General features: G+C 35.7%; 1 pseudogene; it reads right to left on the bottom strand.

The window, feature by feature from the left end:
- Nucleotides 1-651: 651 nt before the first annotated feature.
- LOC143671908 (tyrosine-protein kinase Yes-like) lies at nt 652-2,954 on the bottom strand (annotated as a pseudogene).
- Between the last annotated feature and the right edge of the window lie 6,603 nt (nt 2,955-9,557).

The raw sequence follows: 9,557 nt of genomic DNA, 5'->3' as shown, positions 1-9,557 counted from the left end.
AATTTCTTATTCTAATTTCCAGTTCCATGAATATGAATATTAACATAGTACATCATACTTTCTAATTCCATTGCTGAGGTCTAACATTTAATCAAGTTTTAGATGCTCCTATATTCCTTTTTACTTCTGAGAATCCTGACCTATTTTCATGCAAGAGGAAGCATATATTAAGATTGCATAATAACTGTTCAACTTAATGAATGCAAGACATTTTTAAAAACCAGAATGGAATTGCTTAATCCCATGAAGACTCTTGATTTTAGATTTTATTGTGGTATAACTTTTTATGTCCCAAGTCTATCATGAGAAATCATTTTCCCTTAACAATTCTGAACTTGGGAGAAAAAGAAGGGAGGGGATTTTTAAACAGAAGCCTATTGCTGTTTTTGGTCATGCTATCACTCACACTGTCACCAACATCTTAGCTATACTTTCTTTGGACCATGAAATAGGATACAAAATTCATCACTGATAGTTTAGAGTTTAACACTTGAAAAAATAGGGTTTGTGTAACTATGTCTGGAATTCTGGTTTACCATTTAAAAGAAACATGTAGAGTGAATATTTTTTCTTTCAATATCTGTACATAAATGGGGAACTTTATAAAATTTCTTTATATTTTGGCAGATTTTTGCATTTAAATAGTCTGACTCATACATTTTCTCCTGACTTGTACTGTGGCTCAGTAGCAGTGAAGTAGCCTTCCAAGAAGGACTGAATGTATTCAAATATTGGTCATTCATCCAGATCCTTCTTTTAACAAAGGTTTATCAATTCATGTAAGGATTCTGAACAGCCCTGAGGGTAAGACACCCTATAACTTTATTCAACTTGCTCCAGTACTTCATGGTTTACCATGCCTTGATCTGGTACACTGTGCTTCATTGCCAATTCTGTCTGTAGAATTCCAAATAACCACACATCAGACTTTATTGTAAATCAACCATAGAGTAAAGCCTCAGGAGCTGTCCATTTGATTGGAAAATTTTCACCTTGTCTTGCATTATATTCATTGTCTTCAATTAATCTTGTTAAACCAAAATCTGCTATTTTGCACACAAGATTTTCTCCCACAAACATATTAGCAATCTAAAGGTCACAGTGAATATCATTCTTTCAATATATACCATGCCATCAGCAATCTAAGAAGTCATATCACACAGTTGTGGGAGCTTCAAATACCTCCCACATCCCTCCTTAAGGAATCTAGTAAGCTCCATTTTGACATAAATTCAGTGACAATGTAAGTTAGTTCTTCAGAAACAACAGCATATAGTAAAACAACTTTATCATGTCTTAATTTTTTCATGATTGGATCCTTTTGAAGAAAACCTTCTGGCATCATTGTACTTGGTTTTAGTGTTTTGTTTGTAACTTCTGAGGTTCCATTCCATGTTCCCATCCATACTTCTCCACCTTATCCTTGTCCTAGTTAACTTTTAGTCACAAAGATTCTTGAGGGATCTCCCAAGAATCTTTTACAGGACCTTGAGGTAGGTGTTTCATATTTGAACATGCAATTTATTTTAGTTTGCTAATTGCTGTTGGAATGCCAAATACCATAAATGGAATGGCTTTTCAAAAGGGGAATTTATTAAGTTGCAAATTTACTGTTCCAAGACCATGAAAACATCCAAACTAAAGTGTCCAGGGAATGATATTTGATTCAAGAAAGGTCAATCTGTACAGAACACCTCTGTCAGCTAGAAAGGCACATGGCAACACCAGCTAACTTTCTTTTCTCATGTCTACAGCTTCCCCAGGGACATTTTCCTTCTGTATCTCCAAGAGTCTCTGGCTGTGTGGGCTCTATTGGTTCTAAGATTTCTCCAAAATGGTTCCCTCTTAAATGACTCAAGTAAGCAACCCCTCCTTGAATGGGTGGAGACACATCTCCATGGAAACCATCTAATCAAAAGTTGCAACCCACAATTGGGTGGGTCACATCTCCATGGAAATAAGAAAGATCCCATCCAGCAATGTTGAATGAGGATTAAATAACATGGGTGTTTTGGGGTACCTGGCAGTTTCAAACTGACACACACTTTTTAACTTATAAACATCAGCATGCTCTGTGCAGTGTTTCACTAATCTCTGCAGTGAATCAAAGTGTGTTCTGATTGTGGTATATTATCCATCATTGTCAAGTTTCCTAATTTTGTACTGTTTCACGTTGTCACCTCTTACCTCATCCGAATCATGAATAGAGAGGGAATAAGCACCTTTAATAGTTTTACTCTCTCTTACAAAGAAAATGCCTCATTGATTCCCAAGATTCACAATCTTTTGTCCTCATGTTTCCAAAATGCCGTTCTTCTGCCTAAACAGAATCTGCTGACAGTATGCAATTGCTAGGGATATAACCATTCTTTCCTGTAACAATTGAACTTGCTTCCCACCAGTCTCCTTCCATATTGTTAATCATTTAAAATCTTTCATCCTTTTCAAATTAAAGGTCTTCTGTAGTTCTAGTTTCATAATCAGATAAAGCCACAAATATAGTAACACCACCTGTTAAACCAGTAGGATGTGAAGTTCACACGATTGACAATGAGAAAGATGCTCCTCCAAAAGTATCACTCCTGAGGATTCTCCAAATGGTGTTATGAAAAGAGTGCTAAAATTAACAGATGTTCCCTTTTCTGATAATGACAGTGACATTGCAGTGTGTTCTTCTCCATAATGGCTGGCACTTGTATTGACAGGCTCTGGAACATGCCCAGTTCTATATTTAATGGCTGAAAATTTATTCTCTTTACCTTTTAATGCAGTCCATTATCAAATATATTCCCTGGAAGTGATTGGAAGAGGCACTGTTGCAGCTGCTTGGGGTGGCCTGGGGCAGCAAGGCCTGCAGGACCTTCTGCCTCATCCTCCACTTCCACATCCAGGCTATATGCTTTAAAATCTTTCAGGCTTCCAGTTTTCACGCATATAAAGTACTTGGAAGGCATAGCTCTTGTTCTTTCAAAAAGAAAAAAAATGGGCAAACTGAAATCCAATGACTTTTCTTAATCCTATCAGAGAACTGAGGTTGCAAAACAAACTGTCACCCTGAATTCTGCAGAGACAGGTGAATCCAGCAAGCCCCAACTGAGCTCTTCTTATCTGAAGCAGAAACTGCTAGAGATATAAACTGGTAGGAACACTAGAATAGTACTTTGACAAAATGCTGGAGGCCAAGTAATATATACAAAGAATAATACATCACAGTCAAATGGTGTTCATTTCAGGGATGAAAGACTGTTTAATACTCATAAATCAATGAATATAGTTCATAATATTAATGTTCTAGTTTGCTAGCTGCTGGAGTGCAACAAACCAGAAACAGAATGGCTTTTAAAAAGGGGAATTTAATAAGTTGCTAGTTTAGAGTTCTAAGGCCAAGAAAATGTCCTGATTAAAACAAGTCTAAAGAAATATCCAATGAAAGACACCACCCAGGGAAAGATATCTTGGTTCAGGAAGGCCATTGAGGTTCAGGGTTTCTCTCTCAAGTGAGAATGCACATGGCAAACACAGTCAGAGTTTCTCTCTCATCTGGAAGGGCACATGGCAAACATGGCATCATCTGCCAGCATATTCTCCTGGCTTCCTGTTTCATGAAGCTCCCTGGGAAGCATTTTCCTTTTTCATCTCCAAAGGTCACTGGCTGTGGACTCTCTGCTTCGTGGTGCTGCAGCATTCTCTGCTCTTTCTCTGAATCTCTCATTCTCCAAAATGTTTCCTCTTTTATAGGACTTCAGAGACTAATCAAGACCCACCCAAATGGGTGGAGACATGCCTCCAGCTAATCCAGCTTAACAACAACACCTGATTAAACCACATCCCCAGGGAGATGATCTGATTACAGTTTCAAACATACTGTATTGAATAGGGATTATTCTGCCTTTATGAAATGGGATTTTGATTAAAACATGGCTTTTTTAGGGAACTTACATCCTTTCAAACCAGCACAATCAAAAGCCTGAATAAGAAATCCCATATGATATCAATAGATGCAGAAAAAGCATGCTACAAAATGCAATAATCATTTATGATAAAAACTCTCAATAAACTCAGAATAGAAGGGGATGTCCTTAACCCAATAAAATTTATGTATAAAAACCCTACAGCTAATATTCCTAATGATGAGAGGCTGTACTCTTTTTCCCTAAGATGAGGAACAAGGTAAATATATTCTCTCTCACCACTCTTTTCAACAAAATACAGGAAGTCTTAATAAGTGCTATTAGTCATGAACAGCAAATAAAAGGCATGTCAAAAGGAAAGGAAGAAATTAAACCATACCTGTTTGCAGATAGCATGTTTATCTATGTAAAAAATTCCAAGGAATGTTCAAAAAGCCTCTTAGAACTAATGACTACATTCATCAAGTTCACAAGATAGAAGATAAATGTACAAATGTCCATTGCTTTTCTATATATGAGTAATGAAAAATTTAAACTTGAAATAAAATAAAAGCAATGCCATTTACAACAGTAAATGCTTCTTACAGTAAGTATGTACAGGTTTGGTATGCAGAAAATAAAATACACTCATGAAAGAAACCAAGAAAGATCTAAGTAAATGGAGAGACTATCTTTTTTAAAGGCCCGGGAGGCAGAATATGGCTTAGATGTCAATTCTTCCCAAATTGGCATCTGAATTCAACACAATCCCTATCAAAATCACAGCAAGGCATTTTGTAGATATAAAAATTCTTATTCTAAAATTTTATGAAAAGGAAAAGGCTGTAGAACAGCCAACGCAATTCTGAAACACAAGAACCAAGTCAGAATAGTACTTAAATAGTACTATTTAATAGTAAGTTAAAACTTACTATATTCAGATACCATAACCAGGACAGTGTCATATTGATGAAAGATAAGGCACACAGAAAAATATGATAATTAAGAACCCAGAATTCAATTCATATAAATATTGTTAACTGATACTTGACAAATGCCCAAAGGCTAGTAATTCAATGAAGAAAGGATACTCTTTTCAACAAAGACATTGGAAAACTTGGGCATCTATATGCATAAAAGAGCCTAGACACAGATCTTCTACCTTACACAGATTAACTAAAAGTGGATCATAGGCCTAAATATAAAATGCAAAACTATGAGACTTCTAGAAGAAAACATAGGAGAAAATCTTTCTGACCTTGGATTTGGTCTTGAGATTTTGGATTCAAACTGAAAAGTATATACCATAAAAAATTATTAGTTGCAGTATTGAAGTTAAATCATTTGTTCTACAAAAGACACTGTCAATAGAATAAAGCAACAAGCCAGGGACTGGGTGAAAATTTTACAAATCCAGAGTATAAAAGGAACTCAAAATTCAACAATACAAAAACAAGCAACACAATTTAAAAATAAACAAAAATCTGAACAGATACCTCCCCAAAGAAGATATACAGTTACCAAATCAGCATTTAAAAATGCATAATATTATTTATGATTAGAGAAATGCAAATTAAAATGAGAATCAGATACCACTATAATCTTATTTGCATGGCATTTCAGTTTGCTAAAACTGCCAGAATGCAGTATACCAGAAATGGATTGGCTTTTATAAAGGAGATTTATTAAGTTGCAAGTTTACAGTTATAAGGCCTGAAAATTTCCAAATTAAGGCACCAAGAAGAGGATCCCATCTTGGAGGAAAGACAGCTAGCATGTGGAGCACCTCTGTCAGCTGGGAAAGCTTGTGGCTGGCATCTGCTTGTCCTTGCTCCTGGTTTATTTCTTTCAGCTTCTGATTCCAGTGGCTTTCTCTCTCTAAGTGTCTGTGGGTCATTTCTTAGTTCTCTACAGCAAACTCTGGTTTTCATCTCTTAGCTTAGCATCTCCAGATGTCTGTGTCATGGTTTCATCTCTCTGCTCTCTGTGTTGGCTCTGAGTTCTTGCCCTCTGTGAGTTCTTTTAAGGACTTCAGTAAACTAATTAAGACCTACCTTGAATGGTGGGGGCACATATCCATGGAAATTATATAATCAAAATGTGCCACCAACAATTGGGTGAGTCACATCTCCATGGAAACAACTTTATCAAAATACCCTACCCACAGTAGATCTGTGCCCACAAGACTAGATTATAAGAGCCTGGTTTTTCTGGGGTGGCACATAATAGTTTCAAACCAGCACACATGGTAAAACTTTAAAACCCTGCAGAAAAACAAGAACTTTAATTCATTGCTAATTAGGATGCAAAATAGTATAGTCACTTTGAAAGATAGTTTGGGAGATTTTACAAAGCTAAATATAGTTTTACAATTTGATCCTTCAGTCATATTTCTAATTACTTACCCAACTGACTTGAAAACATATGTTTACACAAAACTTGCATATAATTGTTTATAGAAGCTTTATTCATAATATCCAGAAACTATAAGCAACCAAGGCATGCTTCACTAAGTGAAGGCATATGAAAACTGTGGTACATCCAATGGAGTAATATTCAGCATTACTGAAGAATGGGCTATCAAGCCATGCAAGGACATTGATAAATCTTAAATGAATATTGGTAAGTGAAAGAAGCCCACCTGAAAGGGCTATTCACTATGTGATTACATTTATATGATAGTTTAGAAGAAGGAAACTATAGAAATAGCAAGCAGATCAATGATTGCCAAAAGTTTGGGGAAAGTTGACTAGGTGAAACAGAATTTTTAAGGCAGTGAAAATATTATATAATGGTGGATTTGTCAAGACTTATAGAAGTTTTCAGCACACAAAGTAAACCTTAATGTATGCAAATTAAGGGTGGCAGATCTCAGGATGTAGTTCAGATTGTGATAAAAGATTCTGTTCTGCAAATGTGTGAAAGAACCTCATTGAAGAGGATGGAGGGAAAGGTACTGAACTACGTAACTTGGGAAATTAATGGATACTGTAGGACATAAAACAAAAGAAACTGTATACAATCATTGTGCTCTAGTTGATAAAATTGTTTCCCACAAGAGTATGAGCTGAAAATTCTGAAACCACTATACGTGAATACCAGAATTGAGCAATCAAATAAATTATAGCATTGGAAAGAGATACGCCATTCATTGTTGGAATGGGAGGTTGCAGTCAAGCAAGGGAAGAAGGCTAGAATGATCCGTGCAGTAATAGATTAGCATTGGAGATTCATCAGTATCTACTCATGTTTAGCTTAATATAGATACAGATGGATTCATATAAAATTTTTATAGATATATGTATATACATGAGATAGTATTCATCCATGTCTTTTTTTTTGTCAGATGAGAGGGCCTAGAACTAATGGCACTCTAATAACATTGTGGACACATGGCTCCTAGATCTTGATTTCTAATACATTCTCCAATAAAAGACATCTGGGCTCTTTGGAGATATGGCTTCTTATAGGACTGGGGCAGAAAATATGGAAGAAGGGCATGAGAACTCTTTTAGTGCCTGAAAATAAGTGCTCAAACAGACACACACACACACACACACACACACACACACACACACACCAGAAAGAGAAAAGAATGTCAAAGGGACATGGGAGCCAACTGAGAGTTCCCAACTGTCAAATCTGGAGCAATTTGAGCAAGAAAATAAATAAAATAGTGTAGAATTATAACTTAGAGTATGAAATAAATGTCTACAATTTTATACTAATATAAATAAATGATTTACTAAATAAATAAATGTGTGACAATAAAGTTTCTTTAAAGAAAATTCCGATAATCTATGTAAATACTCTACCTTCAAAGGGGTGGAGCATAGTTCTCCACTCCTTAAATGTAAGCTTCTCATAGTGACTTCCTTCCAAAAAGTATGGTATAGAAAGAGAGAAAATAGTAACCTTACAGTGGAGAAATTTGGATAACACTACTTTAGCCAGATAAAGTTGACAGCAAAGATAAGTCATGTTGATAATTGTATGTAACATTGATATGACATTATGCAAATGACACTTTACCTCTTGGTCTTCATCACAAAAATCCATAACACCAGTCTGAACATTCTGGTTTAAATTTGCATTACTTAATAACTAGTGATGTTGATTATCTTTTCATGTGCATTTTTGTCATTTGTGTTTCCTCTTTGGAGAAATGTGTATTCAAGTCCGTTGCCTATTTTTAATTGGATTTCTTGTCTTTTATTGTTGAGTTGTAAGATTTCTTTATATATGTGGCTATTAAGCCCTTATCAGATATGTGGTTTCCAAATATTCTCCCATTGCATAGGCTGACTTTCATTTTCTTTGCAAAACACTTTGAAGCACAAAACATTTTAATTTAAGGAGGTGTCATTTATTTTTTTCTTTCATTGCTTGTGTTTTGTGTATATTTCAGTTTGCTAAAGATTCTGGAATGCAATATACCAGAAATGGGTTGGCTTTTACAAAGGGGATTTATTAGGTTACCAATTCACCATTCTAAGACCATGAAAGTGTCTGAGTGAAGGCATCAACAGGATGATAACTTGACTCTTAAGAAGGGCCATTGGTCTCTCAAGCACCTCAGTCAGCTGGAAAGGCACATGGTTGCCACCTGCTTGTCCTTGCTCCTGGTTCATTGCCTTCAACTTCTGATCCCAGTGGCTTTCTCTGTACCCTGCAGGACTTCTCTTAGCGTTTCTGTGGAGTTTCTCTCTCTAAGCTCTGTGAGCCCTCTCTTAGCTTGTCTGGAACAAATTATGAATTTCATCTCTTAGTTAGCATCTCCTTGGCTGGGATGCTTTCTGCCTCTGGGCTTCTGTGTTTTCTCAAAAATGTCTCACTCTTAAAGGGCTCCAGTAAGTGGATTAAGACCCACCTTGAATGGGCAGGATCACATCTCCATGGAAATAACCCCATCTAAAGGTCTCACCCAACAATATGTCTGCCTCTATAAGACTGAATTAAAAGAACATGGTTTTTCTGGGGTACATAACAGTTTCAAACCAGAACAGGTGTAAAGTTCAAGAAACCATTGCCTAATAAAAGATCTTGGAGATGACTCCCTACATTTTCTTCCAGGAGTTCTACAGTTCTGGATCTTGTATTTGGATCTTTGATTCATCTTGAATCAATTTCATACATGGTGTGTGGTAGAGGTCCTCTTTCATTCTTTTGCATATGGATATCTAACCTCCCAGTACCATTTTTTTGAAGAGACTATTCTTTACCAATTGAGTGGACTTGGAAGCCTTGTCAAAAATCAATTGGCCAAAGGTGTGAGGGTCTATTTCTGAACACTGAATTTTATTACTTTCATCAATATATCTATCATTCTATCTATCAAAATGATAGATAGAATCTATCATTCTATCTATCTATCAAAACACCATGTTGTTTTGACCGTTGTAGCTTTTTAATTTGATTTAGAGTCAGGAAGTATGAGTTCTCTAAGTTCACTCTACTTTTTCAAGATTTTTTTTTGTTGTTGCTATTTTGGGCCCCTTAATCTTCCAAATAAATTTATAATTGGCTTTTCCATTTCTGGGAAATAAGCTTTTGGGTTTTTGATTGGTATTGCATTGAATCAATAAATCATTTATTTATGATTGACATCATAAATGTCAATATTTATGGGGTAAGATTGACATCATAAGGATATTTAGTCTTCCAATC

Source organism: Tamandua tetradactyla, chromosome X (genome assembly GCF_023851605.1).
Source record: "Tamandua tetradactyla isolate mTamTet1 chromosome X, mTamTet1.pri, whole genome shotgun sequence".
Taxonomy (NCBI): domain Eukaryota; kingdom Metazoa; phylum Chordata; class Mammalia; order Pilosa; family Myrmecophagidae; genus Tamandua; species Tamandua tetradactyla.
This window is presented reverse-complemented; position numbering and strand designations above follow the sequence as displayed.